Source organism: Sus scrofa, chromosome 14 (genome assembly GCF_054392235.1).
Source record: "Sus scrofa isolate SSC_HxYL_T2T_F1_AM1 chromosome 14, Sscrofa_HxYL_maternal_Yorkshire_Landrace_v2.0, whole genome shotgun sequence".
NCBI lineage: Eukaryota > Metazoa > Chordata > Mammalia > Artiodactyla > Suidae > Sus > Sus scrofa.
Genome location: NC_139396.1, coordinates 2,762,792 through 2,777,727, shown reverse-complemented (window position 1 = coordinate 2,777,727; position 14,936 = coordinate 2,762,792).

Sequence of the window (14,936 nt, the reverse complement as noted above, 5' to 3'; positions counted from 1 at the left end):
CAGTGGATTCCACGCCTCCTGGTAAAATGCATCCCGATTGAATGCAGTAGATTCCATGCAGCATGATTGAATGCAGTAGATTTTTTGCAGCTTGGCCCAATGCATCCCGATTTAATGCAGTGGATTTTATTCAGCATGTCCCAAAACATCCCGATTGAATGCAGTGGATACCGTGCAGCATGACTGATGCAGTGGATTTTATGCAGCATGGCCAAAAGCATCCCGATTCAATGCAGAGGATTCCATGCAGCGTCATTGAATGCAGTGGATTCCATGCATTGTGCTTGAATGCAGTGTAATCCATGCAGCCTGGTAAAATGCTTCCCGATTGAATGCAGTGGATTCCATGCAGCATGATTGAATGCAGTGGATTCCATGCAGCCTGGTAAAATGCACCTCAATTAAATGTGGATTCCACGCATCCTGATTGAATGCAGTGTATTCCATGCAGCATGAAGAAATGGAACACTATTTAATGCAGGGTATTTTATGCAGCATGATTGAATGCTGTGGATTCCTGCAGAATTATTGAATGCAGTGGATTTTTTGCAACATGTCCCAAAGCATCTCTGATTTAATGCAGTGGATTCCATGCAGCGTCATTGAATGCTGAGAATTCCATTCATTGTGGCGAAATGGATCACGATTGTGTGCAGTGGAGTCCATGCAGCGAGGCCAAATGCATCTCGATGGAATGCAGTGGATTTTATGCAGCATGGCCCCATGCAACCCGATTGAATGCCGTGGATTCCATGCAGCGTGGTGAAATGCATCCTGATTGAACGCAGTGTATACCATTCAGTGTGGGTAATTGGATCCCTATTGAATGCAGTGGATTCTATGCATCGTTGCCCAATTGATCTCAATTGAATGCAGTGGATTCAATGCGGTGTGGTGCAATGGATACTGATTGAATGCAGTGGATTCAATGCAGCCTGGTAAAATTAATCCCGATTGAATGCAGAGGATTCCATGCAGTGTGATTTAATGCAGTGTGATCCATGCAGCATGAAGAAATGGAACCATATTGAATGCAGTGGATTTTATGCAGCATGATTGAATGCAGTGGATTTTTTGCAGAATGGCGCAAAGCATCCTGATTTAATGCAGTGGATTCCATGCAGCGTCATTGAATGCAGTGGATTCCTTGCAGCGTGATTGAATGCAGTGTAATTCATGCAGCGTGGTAAAATGCATCCCGATTGAATGCAGTGGATTCCATGCAGCGTGAATGAATGCAGTGGATTCCATGCAGACGGGTAAAAAGCATCCCGATTGGATGCAGTGGATTCCACGCAGCGTGATTGAATGCAGTGGATTCCATGCAGCCAGGTAAGATGCATCCCGATTGAATGCAGTGAATTTTATGCAGCATGATTGAATGCAGTTGATTCCATGCAGCCTGAAGTAATGCAACTCTATTGAATGCAGGGGATTTTATGCAGCATGATTGAATGCAGTGGATTCCTTCAGCATGATTGAATGCTGTGGATTTTTTGCAGCATGTCCCAAAGCATCTCGATTTAATGCAGTGGATTCCATGCAGCGTCATTGAATGCAGAGAATTCCATTCATTGTGGCGAAATGGATCACGATTGTGTGCAGTGGAGTCCATGCAGCGAGGCCAAATGCAACTCGATTGAATGCAGTGGATTTTATGCAGCATGGCCCAAAGCATCCCGATTGAATGCCGTGGATTCCATGCAGTGTGATTGAATACAGTGGAGGCCATGCAGCGTGGTGAAATGCATCCTGATTGAACGCAGTGTATACCATTCAGCGTGGCTAAATGGATCCCCATTGAATGCTGTGGATTCGATGCAGCGTGGCCCAATTGATCTCAATTGAATGCAGTGGATTCAATGCAGTGTGGTGCAATGGATCCTGATTGAATGCAGTGGATTCCATGCATCGTGGCCCAATGGATCCCAATTGAATGCAGTGATATATATGCAGCGTGATTGAATGCAGTGTATTCCATGCAGCCTGGTAAAATGCATCCCGATTGAAATCAGTGTATTCCATGCAGCCTGGTAAAATGCATCCCGATTGAATGCAGTGTATTCCATGCAGCATGAAGAAATGGAACACTATTGAATGCAGGGTATTTTATGCAGCATGATTGAATGCTGTGGATTCCTGCAGAATTATTGAATGCAGTGGATTTTTTGCAACATGTCCCAAAGCATCTCTGATTTAATGCAGTGGATTCCATGCAGCGTCATTGAATGCTGAGAATTCCATTAATTGTGGCGAAATGGATCACGATTGTGTGCAGTGGAGTCCATGCAGCGAGGCCAAATGCATCTCGATGGAATGCAGTGGATTTTATGCAGCATGGCCCCATGAAACCCGATTGAATGCCGTGGATTCCATGCAGCGTGGTGAAATGCATCCTGATTGAACGCAGTGTATACCATTCAGTGTGGCTAATTGGATCCCTATTGAATGCAGTGGATTCTATGCATCGTTGCCCAATTGATCTCAATTGAATGCAGTGGATTCAATGCGGTGTGGTGCAATGGATACTGATTGAATGCAGTGGATTCAATGCAGCCTGGTAAAATTAATCCCGATTGAATGCAGAGGATTCCATGCAGTGTGATTTAATGCAGTGTGATCCATGCAGCATGAAGAAATGGAACCATATTGAATGCAGTGGATTTTATGCAGCATGATTGAATGCAGTGGAGTTTTTGCAGAATGGCCCAAAGCATCCTGATTAAATGCAGTGAATTTTCTGCAGCATGTCCCAAAACATCCCGACTGAATGCAGTGGATACGGTGCAGCATGATTGAATGCATTGGATTTTATGCAGCATGACCAAAAATATCCCGATTGGATGCACTGGATTAGATGCAGCATGATTGAATGCAGTGGATTTTATGCAGCATGGCCAAAAGCATCCCGATAGAATGCAGTGGATTCCATGCAGCGTCATTGAATGCAGTGGATTCCATGCATTGTGATTGAATGCAGTGTAATTCATGCAGCGTGGTAAAATGCATCCCGATTGAATGCAGTGGATTCCATGCAGCGTGAATGAATGCAGTGGATTCCATGCAGACGGGTAAAAAGCATCCCGATTGAATGCAGTGGATTCCATGCAGCGTGATTGAATGCAGTGGATTCCATGCAGCCAGGTAAGATGCATCCCGATTGAATGCAGTGGATTCCATGCAACATGATTGAATGCAGTGGATTATTTGCAGCATGGCCCAAAGCATCCCGATTGAATGCAGTGGATTCCATGCAGCGTCATTGAATGCAGTGGATTCCATGCATTGTGATTGAATGCAGTGTAATCCAGGCTGCCTGGAAAAATGCATCCCGATTGAATACAGTCGATTCCATGTATTGTGATTGAATGCAGTGTAATCCATGCAGCGTTGTAAAATGCATCCCACTTAAATGCTGCGGATTCCATGCAGCATGATTGAATGAAGTGGATTTTTTGCAGCATGGCCACAAACATCCCGATTGAATGCCATGGATTCTATGCAGCGTGGTGAAATGCATCCTGATTGAACGCAGTGTATACAATGCAGCGTGGCTAAATGGATCCCCATTCAATGCAGTGGATTCTATGCAGCGTGGCCCAATTGATCTCAACTGAATGAAGTGGATTCCATGCATCATGGCGCAATGGATCCCAATTGAATGCAGTGAAATCGATGCAGCGTGATTGAATGCAGTGTATTCCATGCAGCCTGGTAAAATGCATCCCGATTGAATGCAGTGGATTCCATGCAGCATGATTGAATGCAGTGGATTCCATGCAGCCTGGTAAAATTCATCCCGATTGAATGCAGTGGATTCCATGCAGTGTGATTGAATGCAGTGTGATCCATGCAGCATGCAGAAATGGAACCCTATTGAATGCAGGGTATTTTATGCAGCATGATTGAATGCAGTGGATTCCTGCAGCATGATTGAATGCAGTGGATTTTTTGCAGCATGGCCCAAAGGATCCCGATTAAATGCAGTAGATTTTAGGCAGCATGTCCCAAAACATCCCGATTGAATGCAGTGGATACCATGCAGCAGGATTGAATGCAGTGGATTTTGTGCACCATGGCCCAAACATCCAGATTGAATGCAGTGGATTCCATGCAGCGTCATTGAATGCAGTGGATTCCATGCATTGTGATTGAATGCAGTGTAAAACATGAAGCCTGGTAAAATGCATCCCGATTGAATGCAGTAGATTCCATGCAGCATGATTGAATGCAGTTGATTCCTTGCAGCATGAAGAAATGGAACCCTATTGAATGCAGTGGATTTTATGCAGCATGATTGAATGCAGTGGATTTTTGCAGCATGATTGAATGCAGCGGATTTTTTGAAGCTTGGCCTAAAGCATCAAGATTTAATGCAGTGAATTTTCTGCAGCATGTCCCCATACATCCCGATTGAATGCAGTGGATACCGTGCAGCATGATTGAATGCAGTGGATTTTAGGCAGCATGGCCAAAAGCATACCGATAGAATGCAGTGGATTCCATGCAGCGTCATTGAATGCAGTGGATTCCATGCATTGTGATTGAATGCAGTGTAATCCAGGCAGCCTGGTAAAATGCATCCCGATTGAATGCAGTCGATTCCATGTATTGTGATTGAATGCAGTGTAATCCATGCAGCGTGGTAAAATGCATACGGATTGAATGCAGTGGATTTTATGCAGCATGATTGAATGCAGTATATTCCATGCAGCCTGGTAAAATGCATCCCACTTAAATGCTGCGGATTCCATGCAGCATGATTGAATTAAGTGGATTCCATGCAGCATGAAGAAATGGAACCCTATTGAATGCAGGGGATTTTATGCAGCATGATTGAATGCAGTGGATTCCTTCAGCATGATTGAATGCAGTGGATTTTTTGAAGCTTGGTCCAAAGCATCATGATTTAATGCAGTGAATTTTCTGCAGCATGTCCCAATACATCCCGATAGAATGCATTGGATTCCATGCAGCATGATTGAATGCCGTGGATTTTATGCAGCATGGCCAAAAGCATCCCGATTGAATGCAGTGGATTCCATGCAGCATCATTGAATGCAGTGAATTCCATGCATTTTGATTGAATGCAGTGTAATCCATACAGCCTGGTAAAATGCATCCCGATTGACTGCATTGGATTCCATGCAGCATGACTGAATGCAGTGGATTCCATGCAGCCTGGTAAAATGCATCCCTATTGAATGCATTGGATTCCATGCAGCGTGATTGAATTCAGTGTATTCCAGGCAGAATGAAGTAATGGAACCCTATTGAATGAAGTGTATTTTATGCAGCATGATTGAATGTACTGGATTCCTGCAGCATGAATGAATGCAGTGGATATTTTGCAGCATGGCCCCAAGCATCCCGATTGAATGCAGTGGATTCCATGCAGCGTCATGCAATGCAGAAGACTCCATGCATTGTCGCACAATGGATCCCGATTGTATTCAGTGCGGTTGGTGCAGTGAGGTCCAATGCATCCCGATTGAATGCAGTGGATTATATGCAGCATGGCCAAAATCCCGATTGACGGCAGTGGATTCTATGCAGCATGATTGAATACAGTGGATTATGTGCAGCATGGCCCAAAGCATCGCGATTGAATGCAGTGGATTTCATGCAGCGTCATTTAATGCAGAACATTCCATACATTGTGGTGCAATGGATCTCGTTTGTATGCAGTGGAGACCATGCAGCGAGGCCCAATGCATCCCGATTGAATGCAGTGGATTTTATGCAGCATGGCCCAAAATATCCCGATTGGATGCAGTGGATTCCTTGCTGCATGATTGAATGCAGTGTATTTTATGCAGCATGGCCCAAAACATCCCGTTGAATGCAGTGGATTCCATGCAGCTTGATTGAATGCAGTGGATTCCATGCAGCCTGATAAAATTCATTCCAATTGAATGCAGTGGATTCCATGCAGTGTGATTTAATGCAGTGTGATCCATGCTGCATGAAGAAATTGAACCCTATTTAATGCAGTGGATTTTATGCATCATGATTGAATGCAGTGAATTCCTTCAGCATGATTGAATGCAGTGGATTTTTGCAGCATGGCCCAAAGCATCCCGATTGAATGCAGTGGATTTTATGCAGCATGGCCAAAAGCATCCCGATTGAATGCAGTGGATACCATGCAGCATGATTGAATGCAGTGCATATTATGCACCATGGCCAAAAGCATCCCAATTGAATGCAGTGGATTCCATGCAGCGTCATTGAATGCAGTGGATTACATGCTTGTGATTGAATGCAGTGTAATTCATGCAGCCTGGTAAAATGAATCCCGATTGAATGCAGTGGATTCCATGCAGCATAATTGAATGAGGTGGATTCCAGGCAGCATGAAGAAATGGAACCTTATTGAATGCAGGGTATTTTATGCAGCATGATTAAATGCAGTGGATTCCTGCAGCATGATTGAATGCAGTGGATTTTTTGCAGCTTGGCCCAAAGCATCCCGATTTAATGCAGTGGATTTTCTGCAGCATGTCCCAATACATCCCGATTGAATGCAGTGGATTTTATGCAGCATGGCCAAAAGCATCCCGATTGAATGCAGATGATTCCATGCAGCGTCATTGAAAGCAGTGGAATCTATGCATTGTTATTGAATGCAGTGGATTCCACGCATCCTGGTAAAATGCATCCCGATTGAATGCAGTAGGTTCCATGCAGCATGATTGAATGCAGTAGATTTTTTGCAGCTTGGCCCAATGCATCCCGATTTAATGCAGTGGATTTTATTCAGCATGTCCCAAAACATCCCGATTGAATGCAGTGGATACCGTGCAGCATGACTGATGCAGTGGATTTTATGCAGCATGGCCAAAAGCATCCCGATTGAGTGCAGTGGATTCCATGCAGCGTCATTGAATGCAGTGGATTCCATGCATTGTGCTTGAATGCAGTGTAATCCATGCAGCCTGGTAAAATGCATCCCGATTGAATGCAGTGGATTCCATGCAGCATGATTGAATGCAGTGGATTCCATGCAGCCTGGTAAAATGCACCTCAATTAAATGTTGTGGATTCCATGCATCCTGATTGAATGCAGTGTATTCCATGCAGCATGAAGAAAAGGAACACTATTGAATGCAGGGTATTTTATGCAGCATGATTGAATCCTGTGGATTCCTGCAGAATTATTGAATGCAGTGGATTTTTTGCAACATGTCCCAAAGCATCTCTGATTTAATGCAGTGGATTCCATGCAGCGTCATTGAATGCTGAGAATTCCATTCATTGTGGCGAAATGGATCACGATTGTGTGCAGTGGAGTCCATGCAGCGAGGCCAAATGCATCTCGATGGAATGCAGTGGATTTTATGCAGCATGGCCAAAAGCATCCCGATAGAATGCAGTGGATTCCATGCAGCGTCATTGAATGCAGTGGATTCCATGCATTGTGATTGAATGCAGTGTAATTCATGCAGCGTGGTAAAATGCATCCCGATTGAATGCAGTGGATTCCATGCAGCGTGAATGAATGCAGTGGATTCCATGCAGACGGGTAAAAAGCATCCCGATTGGATGCAGTGGATTCCATGCAGCGTGATTGAATGCAGTGGATTCCATGCAGCCAGGTAAGATGCATCCCGATTGAATGCAGTGAATTTTATGCAGCATGATTGAATGCAGTTGATTCCATGCAGCCTGAAGTAATGCAACTCTATTGAATGCAGGGGATTTTATGCAGCATGATTGAATGCAGTGGATTCCTGCAGAATTAATGAATGCAGTGGATTTTTTGCAGCATGTCCCAAAGAATCTCGATTTAATGCAGTGGATTCCATGCAGCGTCATTGAATGCAGAGAATTCCATTCATTGTGGCGAAATGGATCACGATTGTGTGCAGTGGAGTCCATGCAGCGAGGCCAAATGCATCTCGATGGAATGCAGTGGATTTTATGCAGCATGGCCCAAAGCATCCCGATTGAATGCCGTGGATTCCATGCAGTGTGATTGAATACAGTGGAGGCCATGCAGCGTGGTGAAATGCATCCTGATTGAACGCAGTGTATACCATTCAGCGTGGCTAAATGGATCCCCATTGAATGCAGTGGATTCGATGCAGCGTGGCCCAATTGATCTCAATTGAATGCAGTGGATTCAATGCAGTGTGGTGCAATGGATCCTGATTGAATGCAGTGGATTCCATGCATCGTGGCCCAATGGATCCCAATTGAATGCAGTGATATATATGCAGCGTGATTGAATGCAGTGTATTCCATGCAGCCTGGTAAAATGCATCCCGATTGAAATCAGTGTATTCCATGCAGCCTGGTAAAATGCATCCCGATTGAATGCAGTGGATTCCATGCAGCCTGATTGATTGCAGTGGATTCCATGCAGCCTGGTAAAATTCATCCCAATTGAATGCAGTGGGTTCCATGCAGCTTGATTGAATGCAGTGTATTCCAAGCAGCATGAGGAAATGGAACCCTATTGAATGCAGTGGATTTTATGCAGCATGATTGAATGCCGTGGTTTCAGGCAGCATGATTGAATGCAGTGGATTTTTGCAGCATTGCCCAAAGCATCAAGATATAATGCAGTGGATTTTCTGCAGCATGTCCCAAAACATCCCGATTGAATGAGGTGGATTACATGCAGCATGATTGAATGAAGTGGATTTTATGCAGCATGGCCAAAAGCATCCCGATTGAATGCAGTGGATTCCATGCAGCGTCAGTGAATGCAGAAGACTCCCTGCATTGTGGCACAATGGATCCCGTATGTATTTAGTGGAGTCAACGCAGTGAGGCCCAGTGCATCCCGATTGAATGCAGTGGATTCCATGCAGCGTCATTGAATGCAGTGGATTCCATGCATTGTGATTGAATGCAGTGTAATCCAGGCAGCCTGGTAAAATGCATCCCGATTGAATGCAGTGTATTCCATGTATTGTGAATGAATGCAGTGTAATCCATGCAGCGTGGTAAAATGCATCCTGAATGAATGCAGTGGATTCCATGCAGCATGATTGAATGCAGTGGATTCCATGCAGCCTTGTAAAATTCATCTCAATTAAATGCTGTGGATTCCATGCAGCTTGATTGAATGCAGTGTATTCCATGCAGCATGAAGAAATGGAACCCTATTGAATGCAGGGGATTTTATGCAGCATGATTGAATGCAGTGGATTCCTGCAGAATTATTGAATGCAGTGGATTTTTTGCAGCATGTCCCAAAGCATCTCTATTTAATGCAGTGGATTCCATGCAGCGTCATTGAATGCAGAGTATTCCATTCATTGTGGCGAAATGTATCAGGATTGTGTGCTGTGGAGTCAATGCAGCGAGGCCAAATGCATCTCGATTGAATGCAGGGGATTTTATGCAGCATGGCCAAAATCATCCCGATTGAATGCAGTGGATTCCATGCAACATGATTGAATGCAGTGTAATCCAGGCAGCCTGGAAAAATGCATCCCGATTGAATACAGTCGATTCCATGTATTGTGATTGAATGCAGTGTAATCCATGCAGCGTGGTAAAATGCATCCCACTTAAATGCTGCGGATTCCATGCAGCATGATTGAATGAAGTGGATTTTTTGCAGCATGGCCACAAACATCCCGATTGAATGCCATGGATTCTATGCAGCGTGGTGAAATGCATCCTGATTGAACGCAGTGTATACAATGCAGCGTGGCTAAATGGATCCCCATTCAATGCAGTGGATTCTATGCAGCGTGGCCCAATTGATCTCAACTGAATGCAGTGGATTCCATGCATCATGGCGCAATGGATCCCAATTGAATGCAGTGAAATCGATGCAGCGTGATTGAATGCAGTGTATTCCATGCAGCCTGGTAAAATGCATCCCGATTGAATGCAGTGGATTCCATGCAGCATGATTGAATGCAGTGGATTCCATGCAGCCTGGTAAAATTCATCCCGATTGAATGCAGTGGATTCCATGCAGTGTGATTGAATGCAGTGTGATCCATGCAGCATGCAGAAATGGAACCCTATTGAATGCAGGGTATTTTATGCAGCATGATTGAATGCAGTGGATTCCTGCAGCATGATTGAATGCAGTGGATTTTTTGCAGCATGGCCCAAAGGATCCCGATTAAATGCAGTGGATTTTAGGCAGCATGTCCCAAAACATCCCGATTGAATGCAGTGGATACCATGCAGCATGATTGAATGCAGTGGATTTTGTGCACCATGGCCCAAACATCCAGATTGAATGCAGTGGATTCCATGCAGCGTCATTGAATGCAGTGGATTCCATGCATTGTGATTGAATGCAGTGTAAAACATGAAGCCTGGTAAAATGCATCCCGATTGAATGCAGTAGATTCCATGCAGCATGATTGAATGCAGTTGATTCCTTGCAGCATGAAGAAATTGAACCCTATTGAATGCAGTGGATTTTATGCAGCATGATTGAATGCAGTGGATTTTTGCAGCATGATTGAATGCAGCGGATTTTTTGAAGCTTGGCCTAAAGCATCAAGATTTAATGCAGTGAATTTTCTGCAGCATGTCCCCATACATCCCGATTGAATGCAGTGGATACCGTGCAGCATGATTGAATGCCGTGGATTTTAGGCAGCATGGCCAAAAGCATACCGATAGAATGCAGTGGATTCCATGCAGCGTCATTGAATGCAGTGGATTCCATGCATTGTGATTGAATGCAGTGTAATCCAGGCAGCCTGGTAAAATGCATCCCGATTGAATGCAGTCGATTCCATGTATTGTGATTGAATGCAGTGTAATCCATGCAGCGTGGTAAAATGCATACGGATTGAATACAGTGGATTTTATGCAGCATGATTGAATGCAGTATATTCCATGCAGCCTGGTAAAATGCATCCCACTTAAATGCTGCGGATTCCATGCAGCATGATTGAATTAAGTGGATTCCATGCAGCATGAAGAAATGGAACCCTATTGAATGCAGGGGATTTTATGCAGCATGATTGAATGCAGTGGATTCCTTCAGCATGATTGAATGCAGTGGATTTTTTGAAGCTTGGTCCAAAGCATCATGATTTAATGCAGTGAATTTTCTGCAGCATGTCCCAATACATCCCGATAGAATGCATTGGATTCCATGCAGCATGATTGAATGCAGTGGATTCCATGCAGCATCATTGAATGCAGTGAATTCCATGCATTTTGATTGAATGCAGTGTAATCCATACAGCCTGGTAAAATGCATCCCGATTGACTGCATTGGATTCCATGCAGCATGACTGAATGCAGTGGATTCCATGCAGCCTGGTAAAATGCATCCCTATTGAATGCATTGGATTCCATGCAGCGTGATTGAATTCAGTGTATTCCAGGCAGAATGAAGTAATGGAACCCTATTGAATGAAGTGTATTTTATGCAGCATGATTGAATGTACTGGATTCCTGCAGCATGAATGAATGCAGTGGATATTTTGCAGCATGGCCCCAAGCATCCCGATTGAATGCAGTGGATTCCATGCAGCGTCATGCAATGCAGAAGACTCCATGCATTGTCGCACAATGGATCCCGATTGTATTCAGTGCGGTTGGTGCAGTGAGGTCCAATGCATCCCGATTGAATGCAGTGGATTATATGCAGCATGGCCAAAATCCCGATTGAAGACAGTGGATTCTATGCAGCATGATTGAATACAGTGGATTATGTGCAGCATGGCCCAAAGCATCGCGATTGAATGCAGTGGATTTCATGCAGCGTCATTTAATGCAGAACATTCCATACATTGTGGTGCAATGGATCTCGTTTGTATGCAGTGGAGACCATGCAGCGAGGCCCAATGTATCCCGATTGAATGCAGTGGATTTTATGCAGCATGGCCCAAAATATCCCGATTGGATGCAGTGGATTCCTTGCTGCATGATTGAATGCAGTGTATTTTATGCAGCATGGCCCAAAACATCCCGTTGAATGCAGTGGATTCCATGCAGCTTGATTGAATGCAGTGGATTCCATGCAGCCTGATAAAATTCATTCCAATTGTATGCAGTGGATTCCATGCAGTGTGATTTAATGCAGTGTGATCCATGCTGCATGAAGAAATTGAACCCTATTTAATGCAGTGGATTTTATGCATCATGATTGAATGCAGTGAATTCCTTCAGCATGATTGAATGCAGTGGATTTTTGCAGCATGGCCCAAAGCATCCCGATTTAATGCAGTGGATTTTATGCAGCATGGCCAAAAGCATCCCGATTGAATGCAGTGGATACCATGCAGCATGATTGAATGCAGTGCATATTATGCACCATGGCCAAAAGCATCCCAATTGAATGCAGTGGATTCCATGCAGCGTCATTGAATGCAGTGGATTCCATGCTTGTGATTGAATGCAGTGTAATTCATGCAGCCTGGTAAAATGAATCCCGATTGAATGCAGTGGATTCCATGCAGCATAATTGAATGAGGTGGATTCCAGGCAGCATGAAGAAATGGAACCTTATTGAATGCAGGGTATTTTATGCAGCATGATTAAATGCAGTGGATTCCTGCAGCATGATTGAATGCAGTGGATTTTTTGCAGCTTGGCCCAAAGCATCCCGATTTAATGCAGTGGATTTTCTGCAGCATGTCCCAATACATCCCGATTGAATGCAGTGGATTTTATGCAGCATGGCCAAAAGCATCCCGATTGAATGCAGATGATTCCATGCAGCGTCATTGAAAGCAGTGGATTCTATGCATTGTTATTGAATGCAGTGGATTCCACGCATCCTGGTAAAATGCATCCCGATTGAATGCAGTAGATTCCATGCAGCATGATTGAATGCAGTAGATTTTTTGCAGCTTGGCCCAATGCATCCCGATTTAATGCAGTGGATTTTATTCAGCATGTCCCAAAACATCCCGATTGAATGCAGTGGATACCGTGCAGCATGACTGATGCAGTGGATTTTATGCAGCATGGCCAAAAGCATCCCGATTCAATGCAGAGGATTCCATGCAGCGTCATTGAATGCAGTGGATTCCATGCATTGTGCTTGAATGCAGTGTAATCCATGCAGCCTGGTAAAATGCATCCCGATTGAATGCAGTGGATTCCATGCAGCATGATTGAATGCAGTGGATTCCATGCAGCCTGGTAAAATGCACCTCAATTAAATGTTGTGGATTCCATGCATCCTGATTGAATGCAGTGTATTCCATGCAGCATGAAGAAATGGAACACTATTGAATGCAGGGTATTTTATGCAGCATGATTGAATGCTGTGGATTCCTGCAGAATTATTGAACGCAGTGGATTTTTTGCAACATGTCCCAAAGCATCTCTGATTTAATGCAGTGGATTCCATGCAGCGTCATTGAATGCTGAGAATTCCATTCATTGTGGCGAAAAGGATCACGATTGTGTGCAGTGGAGTCCATGCAGCGAGGCCAAATGCATCTCGATGGAATGCAGTGGATTTTATGCAGCATGGCCATAAGCATCCCGATTGAATGCCGTGGATTCCATGCAGCGTGGTGAAATGCATCCTGATTGAACGCAGTGTATACCATTCAGTGTGGCTAATTGGATCCCTATTGAATGCAGTGGATTCTATGCATCGTTGCCCAATTGATCTCAATTGAATGCAGTGGATTCAATGCGGTGTGGTGCAATGGATACTGATTGAATGCAGTGGATTCAATGCAGCCTGGTAAAATTAATCCCGATTGAATGCAGAGGATTCCATGCAGTGTGATTTAATGCAGTGTGATCCATGCAGCATGAAGAAATGGAACCATATTGAATGCAGTGGATTTTATGCAGCATGATTGAATGCAGTGGATTTTTTGCAGAATGGCCCAAAGCATCCTGATTTAATGCAGTGAATTTTCTGCAGCATGTCCCAAAACATCCCGACTGAATGCAGTGGATACGGTGCAGCATGATTGAATGCATTGGATTTTATGCAGCATGACCCAAAATATCCCGATTGGATGCACTGGATTCCATGCAGCATGATTGAATGCAGTGGATTTTATGCAGCATGGCCAAAAGCATCCCGATAGAATGCAGTGGATTCCATGCAGCGTCATTGAATGCAGTGGATTCCATGCATTGTGATTGAATGCAGTGTAATTCATGCAGCGTGGTAAAATGCATCCCGATTGAATGCAGTGGATTCCATGCAGACGGGTAAAAAGCATCCCGATTGAATGCAGTGGATTCCATGCAGCGTGATTGAATGCAGTGGATTCCATGCAGCCATGTAAGATGCATCCCGATTGAATGCAGTGAATTTTATGCAGCATGATTGAATGCAGTTGATTCCATGCAGCATGAAGTAATGCAACTCTATTCAATGCAGGGGATTTTATGCAGCATGATTGAATGCAGTGGATTCCTGCAGAATTAATGAATGCAGTGGATTTTTTGCAGCATGTCCCAAAGCATCTCGATTTAATGCAGTGGATTCCATGCAGCGTCATTGAATGCAGAGAATTCCATTCATTGTGGCGAAATGGATCACGATTGTGTGCAGTGGAGTCCATGCAGCGAGGCCAAATGCAACTCGATTGAATGCAGTGGATTTTATGCAGCATGGCCCAAAGCATCCCGATTGAATGCCGTGGATTCCATGCAGTGTGATTGAATACAGTGGAGGCCATGCAGCGTGGTGAAATGCATCCTGATTGAACGCAGTGTATACCATTCAGCGTGGCTAAATGGATCCCCATTGAATGCAGTGGATTCGATGCAGCATGGCCCAATTGATCTCAATTGAATGCAGTGGATTCAATGCAGTGTGGTGCAATGGATCCTGATTGAATGCAGTGGATTCCATGCATCGTGGCCCAATGGATCCCAATTGAATGTAGTGATATATATGCAGCGTGATTGAATGCAGTGTATTCCATGCAGCCTGGTAAAATGCATCCCGATTGAATGCAGTGGATTCCATGCAGCCTGATTGAATGCAGTGGATTCCATGCAGCCTGGTAAAATTC